The sequence below is a fragment of the Mandrillus leucophaeus genome, unplaced genomic scaffold, assembly GCF_000951045.1.
Source record: "Mandrillus leucophaeus isolate KB7577 unplaced genomic scaffold, Mleu.le_1.0 Scaffold1507, whole genome shotgun sequence".
In the NCBI taxonomy this organism is placed as follows: Eukaryota; Metazoa; Chordata; class Mammalia; order Primates; family Cercopithecidae; genus Mandrillus; species Mandrillus leucophaeus.
Window position 1 is genome coordinate 46,524 of NW_012101485.1, and position 22,552 is coordinate 69,075.

A 22,552-nucleotide genomic window follows, 5' to 3' on the forward strand; every position below is an offset into this window, starting at 1 on the left:
CCTCCTTCTTCCTCTTCTCCTCCTCCTCCTCTTTCCCTTCCTTCCTTCCTTCCTTCCTTCCATTTCTTTCTTCTTTAGTTCTTTCTTTCTCCCCTTCCTTCCTTCTCCTTCCTTTTTCCTTCCTTCCTTCCTTCCTTCCTTCCTTCCTTCCTTCCTTCCTTCCTTCCTTCCTTCCTTCCTTCCTTCCATTTTTGAGGGAGTTTCGCTCTGTCACCCAGGCTGGAGTGCAGTGGCGCGATCTCAGCTCACTGCAACCTCTGCCTCCCAGGTTCAAGTGATTCTCCTGCCTCAGCCTCCCAAGTAGCTGGAATTACAGGCATGCACCACCAAGCTTCCTGGCTAATTTTTGTATTTTTAGTAGAGATAAGGTTTCTCCATGTTGGCCAGGCTGGTCTCAAACTCCTGACCTCAAGTGATCCACCTGCCTCGGCCTCCCAAAGTGCTGGGATTACAGGCATGAGCCACTGCACCTGGCCCATCCATCTTATTTTCTTTTCTTCTCCTCTTCCTCTTTCTTCTTTAGTGAAATCAATTTATATGAAATGAAAAGGCAAACTACCAAACCTGCCTTTTCCCACACAAAACAACAAAATTTGATGAACTAAAGTAGTGAACTACTTCTTGCTCAATTAATTACAAGGCTTTGACTTAAAACAATTTTTTATATTTTCATAATAAATTTCAGAGGAGAGATTTCTTACATACTTCTAATGTGCTCTGCACATACATTCAGAGAAACCTCAAGTTGTTAATTGCAGTTTTTTTCACTCTCAGTAACTGGCCAGGTTGTGGCCTAAACCTTAATTAGCCCTGGTTGATATTTAGTCCCGGCTAAATTTGTTTGCTGCTCATCCCTACGAGTAAGCCACATGTTCGTAGAATGGATGTTTCATCTTGTAGGAAATACCTGTGAATATGCCAATATCCCAGAGTGGATGAAATGGGCAATGGGGAGCCCTGCTCCACTTTACAAGTAGAAAGGAAAAGAAAAGGTCCCTTCGCCAGCATAAATTGATTTCCCACAGAAAATGCACTGGGGCATGAGAATGAGTAGTCACCCTTTCCCTGTTTCTATCCTGTGCAGGTCCCACCACGTTGAGGTGGGTAGAGACACAGGTCTGGAGCCAAAGTCAGGGCCAGCTTTAATGAACTGTACACATGTGTTGTGGGCAGCCGCTGAGTTAATGTGTACAAACATGGTGTGTGCACACACCTGGATAGGCACACTGCTCTGGGAATCACACAGGCTCTCCTGAACAATGATGCTGTTGTAATATTTCTTTTTGTTTTATTTGTTCAAAGTCAAACATTCACTCTCTCAGATCACCAGTGTCTTATAAGCCTGGTGTTGGCCCACACTGCTGCAGGATTGGGACAAAGAGATGATGTTACAGTCTGGTTTCTATGGCAACAGAGGAGGGGTAATGAAAACTGAAATGTTGGAAACACCCATTCTAACCATTGTGACATAATTCAGGTTATTACAAGGACGTAACTACCAAAGAAGCAGAAGTGTCATTACCTTGCAGCTCATATCGACAAAAAGCTACACTGCACATTTCTCTTAGTTGGGCTGCTAAGAGGAAGGAAACACGAAACACATACACACACACACACACACACACACACACACACAGGCCTCGTTTTCTGCATGTAAAATGTGTGTGTTCTTTAAAAGCCAGTGGTTGGCTGGTTTTCCGGACATGATGTGGTTGAAGCTGTCATCGTAATGGAAATTCATTGCTGTAGCTATGGTAAATCGAGTTTTCTGCCTGTGCTGAATGCATTAGTCTAATGAGATGTTTGCAGCTGGAGCGCAGGCTGCTGGAGACTAACTGTGAGCTACTAACACGGGTGGAAGATAGCTTTTGCAATACTCGGTTTGCATGTGCTGAAAGTCATCTGTCTTCTGAGTCAACACTCCTGACCTGGTAAACAACCTGCTCAGGGCTCTGGTGAACAAGCTGTAGGTAAGGGAGATGCACAATTGGAGGCGTGCCGTTGACACGGGCTCTTTCTCTTGTAACTGTCAGCATGACAGGTTACCTGGTTTAGTTTTTCTGGGTTGCATGCCTACCTCTATGGCAACGCACAGGAGTGTTCTGCACTAAAACCACTGAGTCCAGTAGGTAAACTTTAGTTCCTCATATGCAAAGTACAGCATTTGATTTATTAACCAGATCTCAGAGGGGAAAATGTAACATTGAATTACATAGTTTATAAATTTGGGCTATATACATGTTCATTACTCTTTAACTCTGCATTTAAATACCTAGAAAGTTATTTTTTTCCAAATGTGAACTCAAGTAACTGGTTAGTTATTTTTTTTCCCTTCACGATAATTTTGCTTTGTTTTGCTTTTTAATTTTAAAAAACTATAGTATGTCTTGGGATAAAAATATTTGCCTAAAATTTGGTTATTAAAATTGGTATGTTATAAACATGTAAAAGTGGTTTTTTTCAATTTAATTTTATTTCAAATATGCCAGGTAGAATATTTTACATGTCTTTGTGCTGGTATTTCCTAATTTATCAGGCATAAACAAGAATAATATTTATTGCTAGTTTCTGGTTTTAATTCGTTTTTGGGGAAAAAACCTGGTGACTATGGAGTATTAGCAGCAGTTTTCCCAAGCTCAAAATCACCTCCTTCCCAGGTGGAGTGCTGCGATTTGAACTAGCTTCCATGTGCTCCTCCCAGAGCATGAGGGGTCCTTTCCAGGTTGCTTGCTGGCTGGACAGGAGCAGTGGATGAGGCCAGGGTGCAGGCTGCTGAGCTGTTTTGCTGAGTTGAGGTGCTTGAGTCAAAGTTCTTTCCACTATCTGTGATCATGAACGAGAGGTGTCTCTAGATTCCATGACGGTACTCATGAGGTTTAGACAATCGGTGGCTTTCTGAGAAAGTGGTTTTTTACTGATCTCAGACACTACAGTACTTGAGAAAGTAATCCAGGCACTTGAGAATCAGGGTGTTCTGTTGTATGCTGTTTTTCTTTCTTTTCAACCAGAGGAACCATTTTTGAAGAATGAGGATTATAGCTGCGTTTTTTTCTCCACTTTTTTTTTTAAAGCAAAATAGAATATCTGGAGTGAAAGCATGAAAATGTAAAAATAACTATAAAGGAATTCTTAATGTGTTAAACTATCCGGGGGTTATAAAATTTCTGTGGAGCATTTTTTGTGTTGCTTGGTAGAATGAGTCTGAAAAAATGAGGGGCTATTTGAGCAACAGCAGCTGGGTGAAGATTACCTGGAAAATTGGTACTGTGTGATCGTCTAAACTCAAATAAAAGGTTAACGTAGAATCTTCAGTTTTAGGGAAGTTGGTGGCTGCACAATCTTTAACTTTTAAACAGGCTTTTTGACAGATTTAAAAAAAATATGAATGTGTTTTCTTTAGCTTTTTAAATTGTGTATGCAGATGAGCTTTGAAATATTTTGGTAAATTCATCAGTTTGCTTCATTTGTGGAATTATAACAAAAGTGCAAATCCCACAAAAATCCAGTTCTTTCATGTTTAACGTGTTTACATTTCTTCCCTGTGCCCCCAAAATTACTTTTATCTTGCTGCAAAAAAAAAAGAAAAGAGTAAATGAATGGTAATAGAAAGACAAGAAAACAATAAGAGAAACAAGAGTAAGTTGCTTTTCATCATTTCTTTGCTTTTGATGGTGTGTTTTCGAGGCCAGGGAAACCAGCAGAAGCAGTTTCACTTTCTGGTTCTCGACTCCTGGGGGCGAGGGTGAAAGGCTGTCTCCTCTAGCAAGCGGCAGGTAAGGTAAGCAGCTCAGCCTACAGAAAACAAGCCAGACTTAAATACTGTCACTTGCTGCAAGAACTTTTATAATGAGAGTTCAAAACAATATTGACTTTAAAAAATATTCAGTAACATTTCCTATTAAAAAATTCAAGCACTACCCTAAAGTACAAACACTTTTGTAATTTTTAAAATTTGAAATGATGAGAAAATCATCTCTGCTGTTTATGTATTTTTAATCTCAATTTTGGATCTCAAATACTTCATTTCAATACGTTTAAGGAAACTTAACTGAAGTTCCCTGAAATCATAACAAGGAATGCTCGGAGAGGAATAACCTTTCTGGGAATCTGGAGGTTGAAATGTTAGAGTGCTTCATAGGTCTGTTTACAATTTTGTGTGGCCTGAGGACACATCACACACGTGTCCACGCATCCTTTATGACAGGCACCTTAGAGAACTTTTGGTCCAGGCAGAGGTGGTGGCTGGAGCTTGAAAGGCACTTACAGAGCCCTGTTAGGGATCTGCGGGACAATTTTCCTCCCCAAGTCCCTGCCCTTGGAAACCTCAATATCACATGGGTAGATACCAGGGAGCTGGGATGTGCCCATCTCACTCCACAAGTCCCGAAGAGCGTGGGAGGCGATGCTACCCCTCATTGGGCTGGGAGCCTTAGGATAGCAAGCATCTCCAGTGTCATTCTTCCCCTGAGCCCTCAGATTGTATTTGGGGATGGAATGGGAAAGAAGGGAAAGGAGATGAGAAAAGACCCTCTTTTAATCTAATTATCATGGAGCATAAAATCTTGTCTAACATTTTGCGGATGAAGTTTGTGAAAGCAATTGCCTTGGGTGTGATCACACAAGCTTCTCTCTTTTGGTGGGCAAATTCGACATTTCTAAGAAGGAACTTTTAAAACATGCCTCCCTGGACATCTTCTTTCTTCATTCTGCAATCTCTCAAAAGGCTAGTTTTAGATTCACATGTTTTTTAATGTTTTCATTGCCTTCAAAAGCAGACAGGTGAGGCGAGGCGAGGGGGATTAAAAATAGCCCCTGGGAGAGACATTAAACGGCTTGGTACAGATATAATGTAACAGAAGCCACCAGGGTATCTAGTAAATTACTCTAAATTTTAATTAATGAGTCACAAAAGCCACACCACAAGCTTTAAAAATTACCCTTTTATCAATAAGGTGATAATTAACTTTCTCTGGAATTAGCAGTTCTCTCAGCCCCGGGGCAGTATGCAGCCTAGTAAGTTCTCTGGAATGCTGCCAATTTTTAACAATTGGTCTTTTGGCAAACCTACTGGATTTTAATTCAAACATCTATTGTGACATTTTCCAACGTGGTCCACAGACCATTAGGATCACCCAAATCATGGTAAAATTTCTGAGGTCAAAAGAGTAGCTTGGAATGTTTGAATTGCATTTGAATATGTCACTTTATCTTTCTTCTTTTTTTTCTTTTCTACCTTTCCCCACCCCAAACTTCTGCATTTGCAAGAGCGCAGTACTCCAGTCTGCTGTACATCTCTACTAGAGTCTCTGCTGTACATTGCCGTGGCGAACCCTGCATTTGTTAATATGCCCATACCAAGTCCGAACACCTTGGCTGCCAGCCAGTGGGTTCTAAGCTTTTTTCATTGTTGTTGCACTCATCTTGGTTTCAATTCTGGCAAGGGCTCACTCCATGTTTTTGCAAACTCTCACCCGTGGTTTGTCAAATGCTGATCTTTAGATTGAGACTTGAAGAGGCACTTGGGGCAGCAGGGCCATTTTGGACATGCTTACAGAGGCTTGGAATTTAGCTTCTTCTGATCTGCATGTATTAATGTCTGAAGAGGCACAGACAGGAGCATTCAGCATTGCAGAGCAGACTTCCCCAAAACAGCCCTTCTCAGACATGCACACGCACACACGCACACACCTGCACACACACACACACACACACACACACACACCCCTCCCAGTGCTGCTGGTCACTGGTGGGTGGCATTCAGGGACAGCCTCAGGAGGGACACTGCTATTTGGGTATAGCATCTGGAAGGCAAGTGGTGATGGATGCAGATCATCCCTTCAAAAGTCAGCCTCCTCTCTTCCCTCTGGATCTTTCAAATGTTAGCATTGCTGGGCTCCTGCTTCTCTCAGCCAAGAGACGTGGCCAGGGCTGGATACCGGTGACAAGGCTTCCTGCTGTGTTAAGCAGGCAGTTCTGACACAGACAAGAACATCCCTGCCTTCAGGCAGATGGGGTGGAGACCAGCAGCAAGCTGCAATTGGGCATTCTGGAATAAATCAGCACTTAGCCATCCGGAGAAGCCCTTTGCTACTGCGGAGGAGATAAAACACCTCTTGCTTCTTGGGATGATTATTTCTTGGGCTACTGTTTTAGGACAGAAAGGAATTTACTACCCGGTGGCAGTTCTCACTTTGTATTAAGCTGAAAAGTCATTCCATTGAGTCCATTTGACAGTCTGAAGTAATGGGAGCAGATTTTGACAGCCACATAGCATGTTTCCCAGGGATGACTATCACTGTATCAGTTTTACTAGTTGTCTTTTAGCCCAGTGATAAGAAACCATATAAACTCCTCTTTACTCTGCCACCAACTCAGACACATGCTGCCTAAATTTTCATTTGTGGGGAGGCAGATGTGATTTTTTTTTTTTTTAGCAGTTGCATTTTTTGATCAGATAAATGCAACCCACCATTGCTGATTTTCAAGAATGATTGAACATTCCTGGAGCCATACTGTCTTAGTCTTTTGAGAAATTGGCCGGGCTGAGGAGTGGTCTTACTTCCAGAAAACACACGAGACAGAAGCAGAGGAGTGGAGCAGGCTGTTACGATAAAATTAGTATGCCGGGAAAAAATAGTGTCAACACTGTGCTTTGAAAGGTGGTGATGTTGTCTGCTTAGCCCCCGCGATGGTGACTCAACTTTGGGGAGCTGAACATTTGGTAAACAAAGCCTTGCCCTTTTCCTCTCCCTGTGCTGATCATTAGAGAGAAGCCCTCATTGTTTCAAAACAGAAATATATGGCCTGAAAGTAATCCTAAAGAAATGTGCAGCCTCCCATGATGATGAGTACTCAACTTGGGAACAAGGCAAAGAATTGCCTTGGCTGGGTCTAAATCCAGCCAGGGGAAAGTGGTATGGAGCAAAGAGGCAGTGGGATAAAACAGAGAGAAAGGAGCCTGTTCCTTCTCCCTTCCAACCCAGCACTTGACCTTCACTCTCCCTCTCACACCCCCAGTGCAGTTCAGAAAGGATTCAGTAATAACTATGAGTACCATACAGCTCTCAGCTCATAGACCACAGGGGCCTTTTCTTTTGAATTGAAGAAAAGATTTTCTCTTCTCCTGTCCTCTTTTGTCCACAGGTCATCCTGGGACATCATCGCTCTGATGAGAAAACCAGGGTTGAACACTAAGTTGTATGTTTTTTCCTGGTGTCTAGAGCCAGGGCCTGCCCCTCTCACCAGGCCCATGAAACACTTGGAGCCACCACGTCTAAGGCCCTGCCTTGGATGCAGCTTCAAGTTGGCCTGGGGCTGGCCTCGGGATTTTAATCCTGTTTTGACAAGGAGTCTGCCTTGGTGAATAAGCAAAGGAAGAATCAGAGAGAAAAACACAAGGCGAAAGCCTATTCCAGGGCATTCATGCTTTTGGTTTTGGAGACAGGATTTGGGGGTCATGTAACTTAATTCCTTTGGGCCTAACCATTTCTGAGTGATTATAGGACTATAAGAATCATTCTCATTCTTTGTGACCTTCCAAAGAAGATGCTGACCTCTTTCCTTCACAGTTCTTTAGGATTTAGTGCCCTCATTATTGGGAAATTTTGGTGATGTCAAGGCTTTATCAAACAATTAGCTATTAAAACATGCTGTTGATTCCAAAAAGAATAACTCACAAATGTTGCACAATGCGTTGGGTTTATTGATCAGTAAAGAATTCCACTGTGGGAATAGATTTCTGTCATTTTTTCAGTCATGAGAAATCTGTGGTCATTTGTTGGATTCAAGCAAGATTTGGTTCATGCTGTTGCCATTGTGGCCTGTGCTGGGGGAGTTTGCCTTGAGACTTAGGAGTCAACCCAGCAGCCATCTGGGCACTGCCCCTTGTATTGGAAATTCTCCCTTTCAGATGCCAAAGGTGCCCAAGCATATTCGACTATATCACTTTTAAGACCTCGTTTGCAAAAAAGCTTCAAGTGGAAAGCTGTAGATAGCGTTAAATTTTGGTATGCAAATTACAAAGCATAGAAACAGTGGGGGAAAAAGCTGGTTCTAATGCTCGAAATCACCACCCACGGTGTGAAAATATAGCTCTTGTTTTGAGTGTCTTAACATAATTAGTACCAGAGACTTAACATAAATAAAGAGGGCAAACGGCATGGTGGGGTTGTGTTGGTGCCTGATGTGGAAATGGTTAATTGGTCCCACAGTGAGAAACTGTACAACCATGTGTTGCTTTAATGAGACCAGGTGAGTATAAACTCTCTCCAGGGATGTGAAGTTAGTACTCGATTTGGGAGGTGATATGTGTGAGAATATGTGGGGACCAATGATATCATGGTATAGAGGATTGGTTCTTTCTTTCTAGGGCCCTCTCTTTTAGTTAGAAGTCATTTGGCATGAACCCAGTAAAGAAGAATAAAGCAACTAAGAGTGATCTGACAGTAGAATAAGAAAAAAGTACATTGAGTGATTTTTTTTTTTCCTATTTTTTTTTGAGATGAAGTCTTCCTCTGTCACCCAGGCTGGAGTACAGTGGTGCGATCTCAGCTCATTGCAGCCTCCGCCTCCCAGGTTCAAGAGATTCCTGCCTCAGCCTCCCAAGTAGCTGGGATTACAGGTGCCCACCACCACACCCAGCTAAGTTTTGTATTTTTGGTAGAGACAGGATTTCACCATGTTGGCCAGGCTGTTCTCGAGCTTCTGACGTTAGGTGATCTGCCCACCTTGGCCTCCCAACGTGCTAGGATGAAGGCGTGAGCTAATGCACCTAGCCTACAAAAAGGTACATTCAGAAAGGTTTGTCTAATATGTATTTCCCTGGAAGCAGCCCAAATCTCTGTTCAGGTCAGATGCTGAGAAATTGAGTTCTTATTCATTGGCTTGGCCTCACGGTAGTGTGAGATTAACTGGAAGTGTAATTGTTTAGAAAACATATTTCTGGGCACAGGTTAGGTCATTGTTTTTATGACTATATTTGACATTTTCATGCCTGAAGAAAAAAAAAAATTCCATTGGACCAAAGACCCAGCTGGTCCCTGTAAATTTTTAACAGCAGATAACACAGGTTATGGAACTTCCGGGACAAAGTTAAGCAAACTCAGGCCACGTTTTGGCAGAGATTTCCTGTATTCTGCGTGTGTACTTTGTGAATTGAACATCAGTTTCAGGGGTTTTCTTTCTCATCCCTGAGAGTGCAGATTTAAAACAGAGTAAGGAAACTTTATGCTGGAATCGTGGTGCCACTGAAGTCCCAGACCATGTTCCAGCTAGCTCACTCCTCTGTGGAGAAGTTAAAATGACAACTAAAACGATATGTCTGAGGGAAAGCATCTAACATTCAAGGAAAGAATTAAAAGCAAAAATCTATACTCTGAGAAGTGATCTCGAAGTGAATCCTGGATTCTTAGACTGAATGGGTTTCAAGGCCTCTCTCCCAGGTCAAGGCCCAAACTCCCCGCTAACGTCTCGGAAGGAGGCAGACAGCACAAGACTCTATCCTTCCATTGTTAGGAAGCTCCAGTTGTTAGCAATTTCCTACCTTTCTTCTCCAGTACCTTCTTCCTCCCCTGAGAGCCTACTTGTGTGTTCAGAGCTGCACAGAATCCATCTAAATGGAGCCACATGTATTCCAATTCAGAAAAGCCAGTTTCATGGCCACCAATGTGACCTAGGGCGAGTATCGTGGCATCCCTGAGCCTCCTCTCCTCCCTGGAGATGTTCTTCCTGTCAGTCCCCACTGCTGAATGGTTCAAAGGAAACAGTATGTGGAAAAGGGCTTTGTAAAGCATAAATGCTGTACGGATGATAATACACATTTGCATCAGGTGAGCATGATGTGCTCAGGGATGCGGAGGGAAGCATGAAACATGCTTTGTCTTACTTACCGTGTTTGATCCACACAGGAAGTCAATACAGGAGGGGCTGTTTTTACCGCCAACATACAGATGGGGAAACTGAGGCTTATATTACACATAACTAACTTATTAAGGGCCACACGGCCCTAGGAGTCTGTGAGTCTTTCCTCCTCTGGTTTAAGCAGTGGCCAGGGCATCCGTGTCTCTTCACCTGCGAGGGCTGAAGAGAAAGAACTCTTTCATGCTGAGTGCCAGCCTCTCCTGCTTGGCCTGGCAGGGCCACTCCAGGTCCGGCAGGTTCCAGAAAGGAAATGATTCCCTGGTGTTTCCACTTGGAAAGGCATTTTTGATCTATGGAAAATTTCTTTTAAAGCAGTGAGCTCTTAGGCCTATCAGACCCACCCCCCATTTTTATTGCAAATATATTCAAGCACCTGGTTTACAATTCTGAGGTGAAATTCCTGGATAATATAACTTACTCCCACCCATACGTTTCACAAAAAATTAATATAATGTCATAACCAAAATATAAAGAAGAATGAGGCAAAGTATTTGCTAATTACTTCCAACGCAGGCACCTGCCTCTGGGCAACAGAACGAAGTGATCGGGGGCTGACACCTGCCCCCAGAAGGTCAGGCTGGGCCACCCCTCCAATGCAGTCTAAGTCAGAGGAGTGGGATTGGTGACTCAGATAACATGAGCTGCTGTGGGTAGTGTGATCTTCCAAAATGATACACAACTCTTGGAATTCTGAAGAAAATAAACAGTTTTCCTTTGATTTACGTACTAATGGCATTCCTGGAAAATAAAGTGTAAAATGTCTATTACAGCTGAGCAGAAATACCTATTGCTTATTTGTAAAATAAGTTTGTCCCAGGTTCAGAAAAGTGGGGTATTTCTATACGGCGAGACAATGCTTTCATTGTGTGGGACCGCTCCATCCATTGAGGGACACCCAGCATCCCTGGTCTCTGCCCTCTAAGTGGCAGGAATGCCCACTCTGCCCCCAGTATTGTATCAGATACAACCATCACCGACACATTTCTGAAATGCCCCTCTGCCAAAGCTGTTACCATCACTGTTCAGCACCTGTGGATCAGAGCGGCCACTCATTTTACTTTCTCCTGCCTCCCCAAGCACTCTGATTAATTAAGGCTTAGAAAAAAGATGGTTCTGTTTTCCCAGTTTCCTGCATGATCACTATGCAGAGCACTTTCAAAGATCATGGGAGGAACTTTGGGGTGCCCTTAACATTCTAGGAAGATGCTTGCTAGTGAATTTCTTCTGAAAACTATAGTTTCTATCACGTGTCAGTCTCCTTCAGATTATGCATAGGCTTTATCACATGTATGGTGTTTTAGAAAGCACCTTTGTATGGCCTGGCACGGTGGCTCACGCTTGTAATCCCAGCACTTTGGGAGGCCGAGGGCAGCGGATCACTGAGGCTGGGAGCTCGAGACCAGCTTGGCCAACGTGGCGAAACCCCGTCTCTACTAAAAATACAAAAATTAGCCAGGTATGGTGGCACACACCTGCACGCCCAGCTACTCGGGTGACTGAGGCCTGAGAATCGCTTGAACCTGGGAGGTGGAGGTTGTGCCGTTGCACTCCAGCCTGGGTGACAGAGTGAGATCCTGTCTTAAAAACAAACAAACAAACAACAAACAAACACCTTTGTAAAATCCTCACTATTCTGTAGGTTGGCTTAAAATGATTAACACTTCCTGAGGGACTGTGATGGTATTCACACTTACCGAGGGACTGTGATGTTGCAGGCATTGTGGGTATCCACACAACAGCCCAGAAACATATCACCATTCCATGTCACAGACCAAAAGGCAGAGATTCAGTGAGCTTAAACAAATGTACCAAGATCACCTGTTAAATGGTATAACTGGGTCTCAAATTCAGGTGTGTCTGACTTTAAAACTCACACCTTTTTTCCAGTCTGACTTGCCACTTGAATTAAGTGGCTCCACAGTGAACTTTTTTATCCATGCTGTTGAAACCCCATTCTGGGGACTTTCTCCTTGTTCAATACATAAGAACGAGGTAAGGGAATAAAGATGGCCACAAATTCTTTGACATTCCTTCCATGGAGATGTGGGGTCTAACTCCCCTCTCCTTGACTGGCATGTGTTGCTTGGCTCTTGGGATTGGTGGAAGTGACCTTCCAGGATGGATACATGGAGCCTTGCAGCTCTACTCGGTCTTTGGACGCTAGCTCTTGGAACCCTCAGTCACCACGGGACTGCCCTGAGCACCACTGCCCGGAGGCTGCCATGCGGTGAGAAGCCAAAGGCACATGGAGAGGCTCTGGAGGAAGAGACACAGAGAGAAAGAGGCGGGAGACATGGAGGGATCAGACACATGGGTGAAGAACCCATCCTGGATGTGGACCACCAAGTCCCAGCCACCCTAGCTGCTGCCACACAGACCACAGACAAACTGCCCAGGCAAGCCTCTCTGAATTCCTGACTCACAAAATGGTGAGCTATGAGAAACTACCAAGTTTGAACTTATACTTAATGCAGCGACTGATAACCGCAGCATGTAGTCATGGCATTCTTTCTGTTGTATTGTGCCTTATTTTTGATGCCTAAGAAAGAACCATCTTCCTGCCAAAAAAGTAGGCAAAAATTCACTATAAAATATAGTTGACCTCCATTTGGTAGAGATTGAAACGAGAGAGAGAAGTTTTGTTCCATGACCATTCTGTAAACCATTCCCCACCTCCACCTTCAAAATGTATCCAGTCACACCATCTGAAGTGTGTTTTCAGTGGGCACTGTTATTTTAATGTGTATTTAATTTTACAGTTGGTTTACATATATACATATACATATATATATAATATTTTTAGAGATGGAGTCTCACTCTGTCACCCAGGCTACAGTGTAGTGGCACGATCTCAGCTCACTGCAGCCTCTGCCTCCCAGGCTCAAGCCATCCTCCCACCTCAGCCTCCTGAGTAACTGGGACTATAGACGCCCACCACCACCCCAAGCTAATTTTTTGTATTTTTGGTAGAGACAGGGTTTCTTCATGTTGCCAGGCTGGTCTCGAACTCTTGAACTCAAGCCATCCTCCTGCCTCCACCATCCAAAGTGCTGGGATTATAAGCATGAGCTATCTTGCCCAGCCTATATTTATATTTTTAACAATAAACGTGTGATTTGAATTTATTAGTGTGACATAAAGTTTCATTAAAATGTATTCATTTAAATAGGCCATTTAAAGATTTAGTAAATATTAGGAATGCAGGAGGTGTACTAGTTAGGGTTCTCCAGAGAAACGGAACCAATAGGGTGTGTGTGTGCGTGTGTGTGTGTGTCTGTGTGTAAAGAGCTCTACTACTAGGAGTTGGTCAAATGATTATGGAAGTCGAGAAGTCCTGAGATCTGTGATTGGAAGTTGGAGATGCAGGGGAATCTATGGTATAGTTCAGTTCAAAAGCCAGCAGACACGAGACCCAAGAAGAGCTCATGTTTTAGTTTGAGTCTAAAGGCGGAAAAGAAAATGTCCCTGCTGGAAGGCAGTCAGGCAGGTGGAAGTCCCTCTTGCCCCATGGAGGGCCAGCCTTTTTGTTCTCTTCAGGTCTTCAGTGGATTGGGTGAAGTCCCCCCACGCTGTGGGTTGTCATCTGCTTTACTCAGTTCACCAATTCACACGTTAATCTCTTCCAAAAACCCCCTCACAGAAACACTTGGAATAATGTTTAACCAAATACCAGGGCACCCACGGCCCAATCTAGTTGACACATAAAGCTAAACATCAGAGGAGGTATCGGACACGGCAAATATTACAAAGGTTGCGCCCCAGGTCTGAAGCTTGGTAAGCACTGCTTTGAGCTCTAGACTGTCCCCGTCTCTGGTATGGAGGGTTTGGAGCTGACACCCTGGTGGTATTGTTCAGTTCATCTACGGGGACTGTGATCCTCTGACTGTTTTCCATAATGTCTCCTGGGAAGGTTATCTTTCATTTTCAGAGCATCTTTTAGAGACTGTCGTGACTAATTCTGGGGATATTTGAGCCACCCTTCAGAATTCCAGCTGCCCTCCAGGGAGAGGGAGATTCCCGGCAATCCACCACTGGCCACTGTGTTTATCGTCAGTGCCTCAGCTGCCCACAGATCTGCAGTTAAGGCTCCCTGCTGGCTCCCACACAGGATCACATGTCACACAAACTTGGTCCTCTAGTGAGAGAACGTCTGCCCTGGAAGTCAAGATTGTTGGAAACCCTGTCTCACTATTTAATGTTAAGTCTGGCTCAGTGGTGACACAGATGAAACTGCTCAACAATTCAGATGGGATGGTTAAAATATGACATCATTGATGCTATGACCAGTCCATGTGTCACAACCATTAAGGAAGCTGGACATTTTCATGTCCCCCTCTGAGTTCTGCTTGTTTAGATGATGCTGTTTGGCACCATCAGTTTCACTTCCCCACTGCCCACTCTGTGAATTTGTGTCCAGACTGCCCCCAGAAGCAGAAGAAAAAGTCTTTAGGTCAGCAGTTTTACCTCTTTGGCCTCTTTGACTGGAAATGTCATTGCAGAACAGAAAATCATTGAGGGGAGCTTCAGAGGGATTGAAGACACATTTTTTCCCCTTTAGGCTGATGCCTTTTGATGGGGGCATTTTGGGCAGCCCTCAGCTTACCCAAAGTGCTGCAAATCAGTATACCTGTTATTGCTGTCACTCTGTCTTCTGCTGTCTGAGACAGGAATGGAAGCACCCACCGCTTAGAAAGACAAGATGTGGTAGGGCTGGAGAGAGGAGTAGGGGTAGGCTGATTCAGAAAGTAATACGAAGAACACCAGGAACCACAAAATGCAATCAAGAAAACAGGCAAGTTCATAAAAACAAGTTGTATTTATTTTGACTATATATTAATAGGATGGAAACAGTGGTGATCTGGCTCCTGTGTTAAAGAAGAAAATGTATTCACAGTGCTGTATCAGTCTTCTAGGGCTGCCATAACAAAATCCTGCAGACGGGGTGGCTTACACAGCAAAAATTCATTTTCTAACAGTTCTGAAAGCTAGAAGTCCAAGATCAAGGTGCCAGTGGCTCTTGTTTCTCTGAGGCCTCTCTCCTTGCCTTGCACGTGGCTGCCTTCTCACTGTCCTCATGCAGCCTTTCCTCGTTATGCTTCCACTCCTGATGTCTCTTCCTTTTCTTATAAAGACACCAGCCCTATTGGATTAGGGCCCCATCCTTATTATAATACCTCATTTAGGCTTAAGTATGTCTTTAAAAGCTCTATCTCCAGGCAGGGAGTGGTGGTTCACATGTGTAATCCCAGCACTCCGGGAGGATGAGGTGGGAGGATTGCTTGAGCCCAGGAGTAGAGCCTGGGAAACATAGTGAGACCCCCATCTCTATAAAAAGAGAAACTAGCTCTATCTCCAATTACATTTCACATTGGAAGTTATGACTTTAATATATGATTTTTGGGGTTGGGGGAACAACTCAGTTTATAATAGTGTTTAAGATTTCATCTGACAGTTTAATCTGTTTCCCTAGAAGCGATCAATGGTAAATGTGTTTCATAATGGCCTATTATTACTTACCAAACACCTACAATTTCTTTAAATTTTAGGCCACTCACATTCCTGCTGCACTCATTCCAGATAGCCAAAGGACTTCAGGAAGGTTTCAACTCTACCCCAGGGCAGAGAAGACATCTGTCTCCAGATCCCTTTTAAAGAAGAACTGGAATCTCCACCTGTCTCTTTCTTTCTGGCTCCCACTCAGTGCCCCTCCCTGCCCTCTTCCTGCCCACAGCGGTGCAAGTTCACAAAGTATATCCCAAGCGATGAGAGGAGGAACCAGCAAACAAACCTGCCTAGGATCAGTGATTTTCCTGGGGCTTTGCTGGTGACATTCTCTATCCACATGTCACTTGATGCCCCTTGACTGAAGATTTCCAGGCAATTCTGGGTCCCACCCAGTATGGCAGGCAGTATGGGGAGGGCCACAGTGAGAAGAGTGAGCCTGGGCACACTTGGAGTTGGGCTTCTTACCTGCTAGCCACAGACTCCTCTTCTTCACACCTCTCAAGGTTGTGTGAGCCTCCAGGACAGAGGCTGATGCTCACAGTGGCCAGCACCAGGGCTCTTCTCTATCTGCCCACAAGCAGCCAGCCTCTCTCTGTTTGCTAACTGCCCCCCTCCCTGACCACGTGAGCACAGTGCCTGGCATAGACACTCACGGGTTTTTCAGAGGGCTCAATGAATGTAGAGAACACCAGGAAACACAAAAATGCAATCAGTAAAAACAGACAATCCTCCCACCTCAGTATCCCAAAATGCTGGGATTACAGCTGTCAATGGAGAGAGAGAGGGCGGTGAATAATTATGTGAGGGGTTAGGCACTTGAGGGCTTCCTTGACTAGCCTACCTGCATTCTGGTTTTGAATTTCAACTGCTTTAATGGACATCTCCACCTACCTGTTCCACAGGCATCCTGAACTCCACGTTTCCAAAACTGGACTCATCACTGCTCCCTTTCGCATATCTTCCCCTTCTCCTTTTTTCTGTCTTCATTAAAGGTATCACTGCTTCCCCAGCTATCCAAGATAACAGTTTTAGAATCCCAAACTCTCCTCACCGTGTGCCTTCCAATTGGGAAATAGGTCCTGATGGATGTTACTTTCAAAAAAGTTTTCTGCATTTTTCCTTTCTCCATCCACCCCTTGGTGGCCCTTCCTCAGGCTCTCATTAGCACCCTTCACAGGGACCACCATGATGGCCTCCTGCCCTGCTTCTCTGCCTATATTTTCTCCTCCCTTTAACCCACTTCACACATTGCACTAAGTTGATCTTTATAAGATGCAGTTCTGATCATCTTAGTCCATTTGTATTGCTATGACAAAATACACTAGACTGGGTAATTTATAAACAGCAGAAATTGATTTCTCAAGGTTCTGAAGGCTGGGAAGTCCAAGACCGAGGTGCCAGCAGGACTGGTGGCTGAAAGGGCCGCTGTCTGCTTACAAGACGGCGCCTTGTTGCTGTATCCTCTAGAGGTGACAAATGCAGTGTCCTCACATGGCAGAAGGGATGGAAGGGCAAGAGAGTGCTCCCTTCAACCTCAATCCCTTTGATAAGGGCACTAAGGGATCTGCTCTCATGACTTAATTATCTCCCAGAAGCCACGCCTCTAAATACTGTTGCATTGTGAGTTAAGTTTCAACATGAATTTTGGAGGGGACACTATCATTCAAACCACTGCGCTGATCTACTCACCCTAGTGCTTAATAATCTCACGTGGATTCCATTGCTCACACTGATGGTTGCCAAATGTTTTGCCTGTGTTCTCCATTAAGTCATCCCAATGCACATATATATTATTTATAATTATTTAATTATTAAAATATTCTTGAGTGCACATCCCCAACATATGTATATTTACGTATATTGAAAGATTACCTACATACTACTATATTAATGCATTATGCACATTATAAAACATATGCAAAGATAGAAATGAAAAACGCCACATGAGCCTTTTGCCCTTCCCTGAACATTCTCAAAGCCTCTGCGTTTTTTCCATTTTCTCTTCCTGTGTCCTGGAGTTCTCTTTTCTCACTTCTCCATGTGATGAAGTTCTGTATGTCCTTCAAGACAGCACTCTAGGCTGGGCACAGTGGTTCATGCTTGTAATCCCAGCACTTTGGGAGGCTGAGGTGGGAGGATTACTTGAGGCCAGGAGTTTGAGACCAGCCTGGGCAACATGGTGAGACCCCGTCTCTACAGGGAAAAAACAAAAAACAAACCAGCACTCTTTACTTCACCCCTGGGACCCTGGGTCTCCACACAGACTGCCTTGGTGCCATCTTTATATATAGTGTTTAGAACCTTCACCTTCTCTTGCTGCATGATTTGATAGTATCTTTCCAATGGGCAAGGAGGAAGACAGAAGGTTTTGGGGTGTATGTCATTGTGGTTGCCAAGAACAAGTTGTCATAGTAACATATCTTTCCTTCCTTGTGAAACATTCCAAAGAGGTTTTCTTCCTCTTCGGCTTTCCTCTGACTCTGGGGAAAATACATCGCATCCCCTGCAGAGGAGCTGCAGAAGCAGGCAGTCAGACAGACACAAAGGGTGGGGCGTAATTGAGCGAGATGTGCAAAAGTCAACTCAATTCCGAATATCAAGCAATTAGGCTAATGTAATTTAGAACAACGTGATCAGTGAAGTTTGTGTTTATGCTCCCCTCAGACTGTAATTAATTCATGGAAGTGTTGTAGGTTGTTAAATTTTGTAAACGGATAATAGAACTGTTCTTTGAAATAAAAGCAGTGGCAACAACCTAGTCATTTTACAGTAGCGTGAATGAAGATAATTACAGTTTGAGAGAATGTAGCCCCCTTTCCGTGCAAGAACAGGAATGGATTGTCTTCGGCTGGGAGTTGCTGTGAGCACAAATTGCAAACAAAGTTTATGTGCTCCGTGGGGAAATGGCAGAGCATTTTCCCCATATAGCCGAGGAGAGTGCTTAACTCACTTTTTAGATATTTCTACCAGTGTCCTACAGGGAATTGTGCTAATAAATATGACAATAACTTTGTAATGGGACAAGAAAGGCTGACACAGCGTTTAGTTAATTTGCGTTCAACATTTGCTGGGAGCTTTGTAACCCCTGAGCAATGAAACAGGAGCATATTGGTTGGACTGCAGGCATTTTAATTAGAGGTCCTGGGAATATCTCTGTGCTGTGGCAGCTAGATAAGACCTAGCCCCTCAAAGTTTACCCAAGGCGAACTTCCCTCCTGGCCCTCAGCGGCCATTAAAAGGTCTTGCTAGAGGAAGGGACCTGGGGGAGGGAGTGCAAAATTTCTGAGGGGAGGAGAAAGATGCCTGGTGGGCTGGCGTCCAACAGCAATTAGCTACTCAGCTGTCAGCACCCAGAGCCCTTGTTTTAACAAAGTGGTGGCAAAGTTTGACAGAAATGGCTTGACACCATGATGGATCCCAAAGCATATTGTAAAAGGGTCTTTTTACTCTTGCTACCTTTTCATCATCTGGCTTAAATACAATGGAACAATAAAGGCATCATAAATCAAAAGCTGTTAGCACACATGGCCCCTGAAATTTATGGGTATTAAGTAAAAAAAGAAAAAACAGGAACATTTCATCAAATTATTTTTCCAGTCTCTTAAGACTCATTTAAATTTCCCTCCTCTCCCTACCCTGGTGCTGCCAGCTATTTCATGCACAGGAGCACCTGAGCCCAGGGTGGAGGGAGCCAACTCTGCCAGCGGGCAGGCGGTTCATTCCCATGAGGTGGGGCCTGAAGCTCTGCCCAGCTGCAGGCACCACATGGGCAAACAGCCAAGAATCTAGAGAAACAGATGGCAGCTGCCCGTGGGTCAGTGATGCAGCTTTGGGAATGACCGTGTCCATCCACACTAAACCTCCATCCTCACCTCTTTCACCATGAGTCCTGGGGCTGGGAGTGGGAGCTCCAGTGGGAGATGGCGAGATTATTTGGAGGTAAGGGGCCCAATGCCAGGCTGGGTTGGGGACTAAATAATCAAAGCCAGTCACTTCTGTGATGGGCCAGTGCCAGCTTTGGAGGCCCAATGCTAAGTCCTGGAAGGCCCAGTGCAGAGTAGTGGGCCCACCAGAGGCCAGCATTAAGGAGCAGAATCCCCACTATGCTCTGGGTAGTGGCTGATAGAGCTCACCATGCCAGTGGAGAAGAAGAAACCGGTTGGTGGCGTTACTTATATTTGTTAATTAGTGAGACTGACACATAAGCATCGATGACAGGCAAGGCACATGGAACAATTCATCCCGATGTGCAGAGACACAAAGTCAGATCAGTGTCCAAAGGGCCAGAAGTGGGCTTCCTGCTCTTCAAGGATCACCTCCTCCAGGAAGCCTGCACAGGTTGCTAAGAGGAGCAGATGAGCATGTGCTGAACACTCTGAATATAATATGGATTGTCAGACTGAGCTCTTGCTCATTGTTTATTAGAGGGGGAAATCTCTGTTTTGATTGTCCTTGAGTTGAGAAGGGACTCTTAAGTTGAAAGCTTTCTGGACCTTTGTTGTATGGCAAAAGTAGAAGGCAGCTGGCACAGGTGTCTCTATGGCATCACCTGGCCCTGTGGTAAATCCTATCTTATTAAATGAGGAAAGAAGAGAAGAGAAGTGGTGTCTCCTTAGCCACTTCTCTGAGCTTGATGGGAATATATGACTCAAGAACTCATAATCATGACCTCCATGACAATCCCTCGGCTCACAGGTTCTGTGACCCCCGATCCATCCTGGCTCTCCTCAGAGGTAATGTCTGTCAAATTTCAATGCCATTGTTCTTATTATAATTAGGGATATTGTATTTCAGAACCAGGCTGCTTTTTCATCAGGCCTCATTGCCAGTATTACAGCTGCTTTGTGCTCTTAGATCTGAGGGCCTATAAAACAGCTTACCACATATGTACAACTTTACGTCACTCTTCACTGAGCTAAGTTGGAAAATTTATAGTTCTAAAAACACAGAATCAAGTTGAAAATGTGGCTTTGGCTGAGTCTGGGCATAACTGGGGTTTTCAAGTATAGTTTGACAGCTTTCATGTAACAGAAACATCAGGACCCATAAAATCAGGCCAGTGTCAGGATTTCAGGTGTATGAAGTATTTCAGCAGTGGCTGCCATTCTTCACTTTCATTTAAATGGGGGTATGAAAATGGAAGGATGTGATGTTTTCAAAAGGCCACAATCTCAGTCCTCCTCACAATTCGTGAGAATAAGCATGCTGCTAAAAAAGATGGTATCTGATGTTTTCTCATTTATTCATTTAGACTTTGTTATCCCTGTATTTTAGGCACTGTCTTAGAATAAAAGATAAGTAGGGTGTGAGCCTAGCCTTCATGGAGCTGATGGTGTAGCAGAGGGGTTAGCAAACGTTTTCTATAAAGGGCCAAATAGAGAACATTTCAGATTTGGGGGTCACATGGTTTTGATGGCACCACCCTCGATAATCACCCCATGCCGGCTCCACACTTCTAACTCTCCACACTCCTAACTCACTTCCTCCCTCAAGCCTACTGATCCCTCTTTTTGCTTCCTATAGCCATTATTTCCTCACCTGTAAAATAGGTAGGAATGCCTCCAGCACAGGCTTATTGTGAGGATGAGCTGAGTTGACTGACTGTGTAAAGCCCTCATTCGGGCTCTGGCTGCCACTTTGTTTAGTTTCAAGACAGGGTCTCACTCTGTTGCTCAAGCTGGGGTACAGTGGTGCGAACACAGCTCATTGCAGCCTTGAGCTCCGGGCCTCGAGAGATCCTCCTGCCTCAGCCTCCCAAGCAGCTGGGACCACAGGGTCACACCATCATGCCTGGCTAATTTTTTCATTTTCATAGTCTCACTATGTTGCCCAGGCTGGTCTCAAACTCCTAGGCTCAAGCAATCCTTCCGCTTTGGCTTCCCAATGTGCTGGGTTTACAGGTGAGCCCAGCCCTGGCTGCCACACTTTATCCTTTCCAGAGATTTTTTAAAAAGGGACAACTGGATAATATTCTCTGCTAGGAGACGATGTTTGGAGAGCTAAGCCAATTTTAAAAATTAAATAAGGGTGTGTGTGTGTGTACATATATACACATAGGTATAAAATATTGTGTTTTGATTCTGAAAATTAGGTATACTTGGAATGCAAATTGTAACATATTGCAATTTGATTCTGGCCCATATTCTCTCTTGGCCCCTCCAGACTCTCCTTTGGGCACCCTGCATCTGAAAGGCTGAAATTAAAATTAAGAAGTGGAACCCTGGATCCCATCTTGCCTTCCCATGGGCACCTGGCCTTGGGGCCTGGCCTCCAGTAACTATGGGCATCCTGCCAGGGCTTATTTTGTAGCAGACCTTTTTCTTGAATTATATTGAGTTACATAAGTTGTGCACACACACACACATGTTCATGTTTAAAATGCAAATTAGTAAATTAGTACAGAATTCACAAAGCTGTGCTCTCCATCTAGCAGCTAGAGTGAGCCTTTTTAAATGAGTCAGATCACATTTCTGCTCAGCTCAGAAATGCCCAGTGACTCCACATCTTGCTCAGAAAAAGAGCCAATGCTCTTAAGTGGCCTGCAAGACACTCTGTGCTCCGCCCCCACTTCTCTCCCACCCCATTTCCTACCCCTCCTTCCCCCTGTCACTCTGCACGCACTACCCTGGCCTCCTGACTGTCTTCGAACTGTCCACCATAGGACTTTTGCACTTGCTGGTTTCTCTGCCTGGAATGTTCTTCACCCCCATATGCCCATAGCTTTAAGTTCCTTGAAAGTCTGTGCTCAAATATACCTTAGCGAGACCGAGACCATCAATGTCAAATAACATGCCCAGTGCCATCATGCTCTATCCCCCTTAATCTAATTTATTCTTGTAATATTTATCATCACCTGACTTGCTGTTTATTGTCTGTCTCTCACAAATATGAGTTCCGTGAGAACAGTGACGTTTTGTTGTTGCTCGTACTGCATCCTCAGTGTCCAGAACACTGGCACATAGGAGGCACTTGAGAAATATTTGTTGAGTAAAGAAATGAAGAGGCTGGGCGCGGTGGCTCATGCCTGTAATCCCAGCACTTTGGGAGGTCAAGGTGGGCAGATCATGAGGCTAGGAGATCGAGACCATCCTGGCTAACATGGCGAAACCCCGTCCCTACTAAAAATACA

At 44.3% G+C, this 22,552-nt stretch overlaps 1 protein-coding gene across 2 annotated transcripts in view; it reads left to right on the forward strand.

Moving 5' to 3' along the window:
- Positions 1-1,517: 1,517 nt before the first annotated feature.
- SCML4 (sex comb on midleg-like 4 (Drosophila)) overlaps positions 1,518-22,552 on the forward strand; it is a 120,762-nt gene continuing 99,727 nt past the window's right edge. For both annotated transcript variants that reach the window (XM_011975040.1, XM_011975041.1), the window contains exon 1: positions 1,518-1,970. The gene's annotated coding sequence lies outside the window, so the exon portion shown is untranslated. The remainder of the gene's footprint in view (positions 1,971-22,552) is intronic.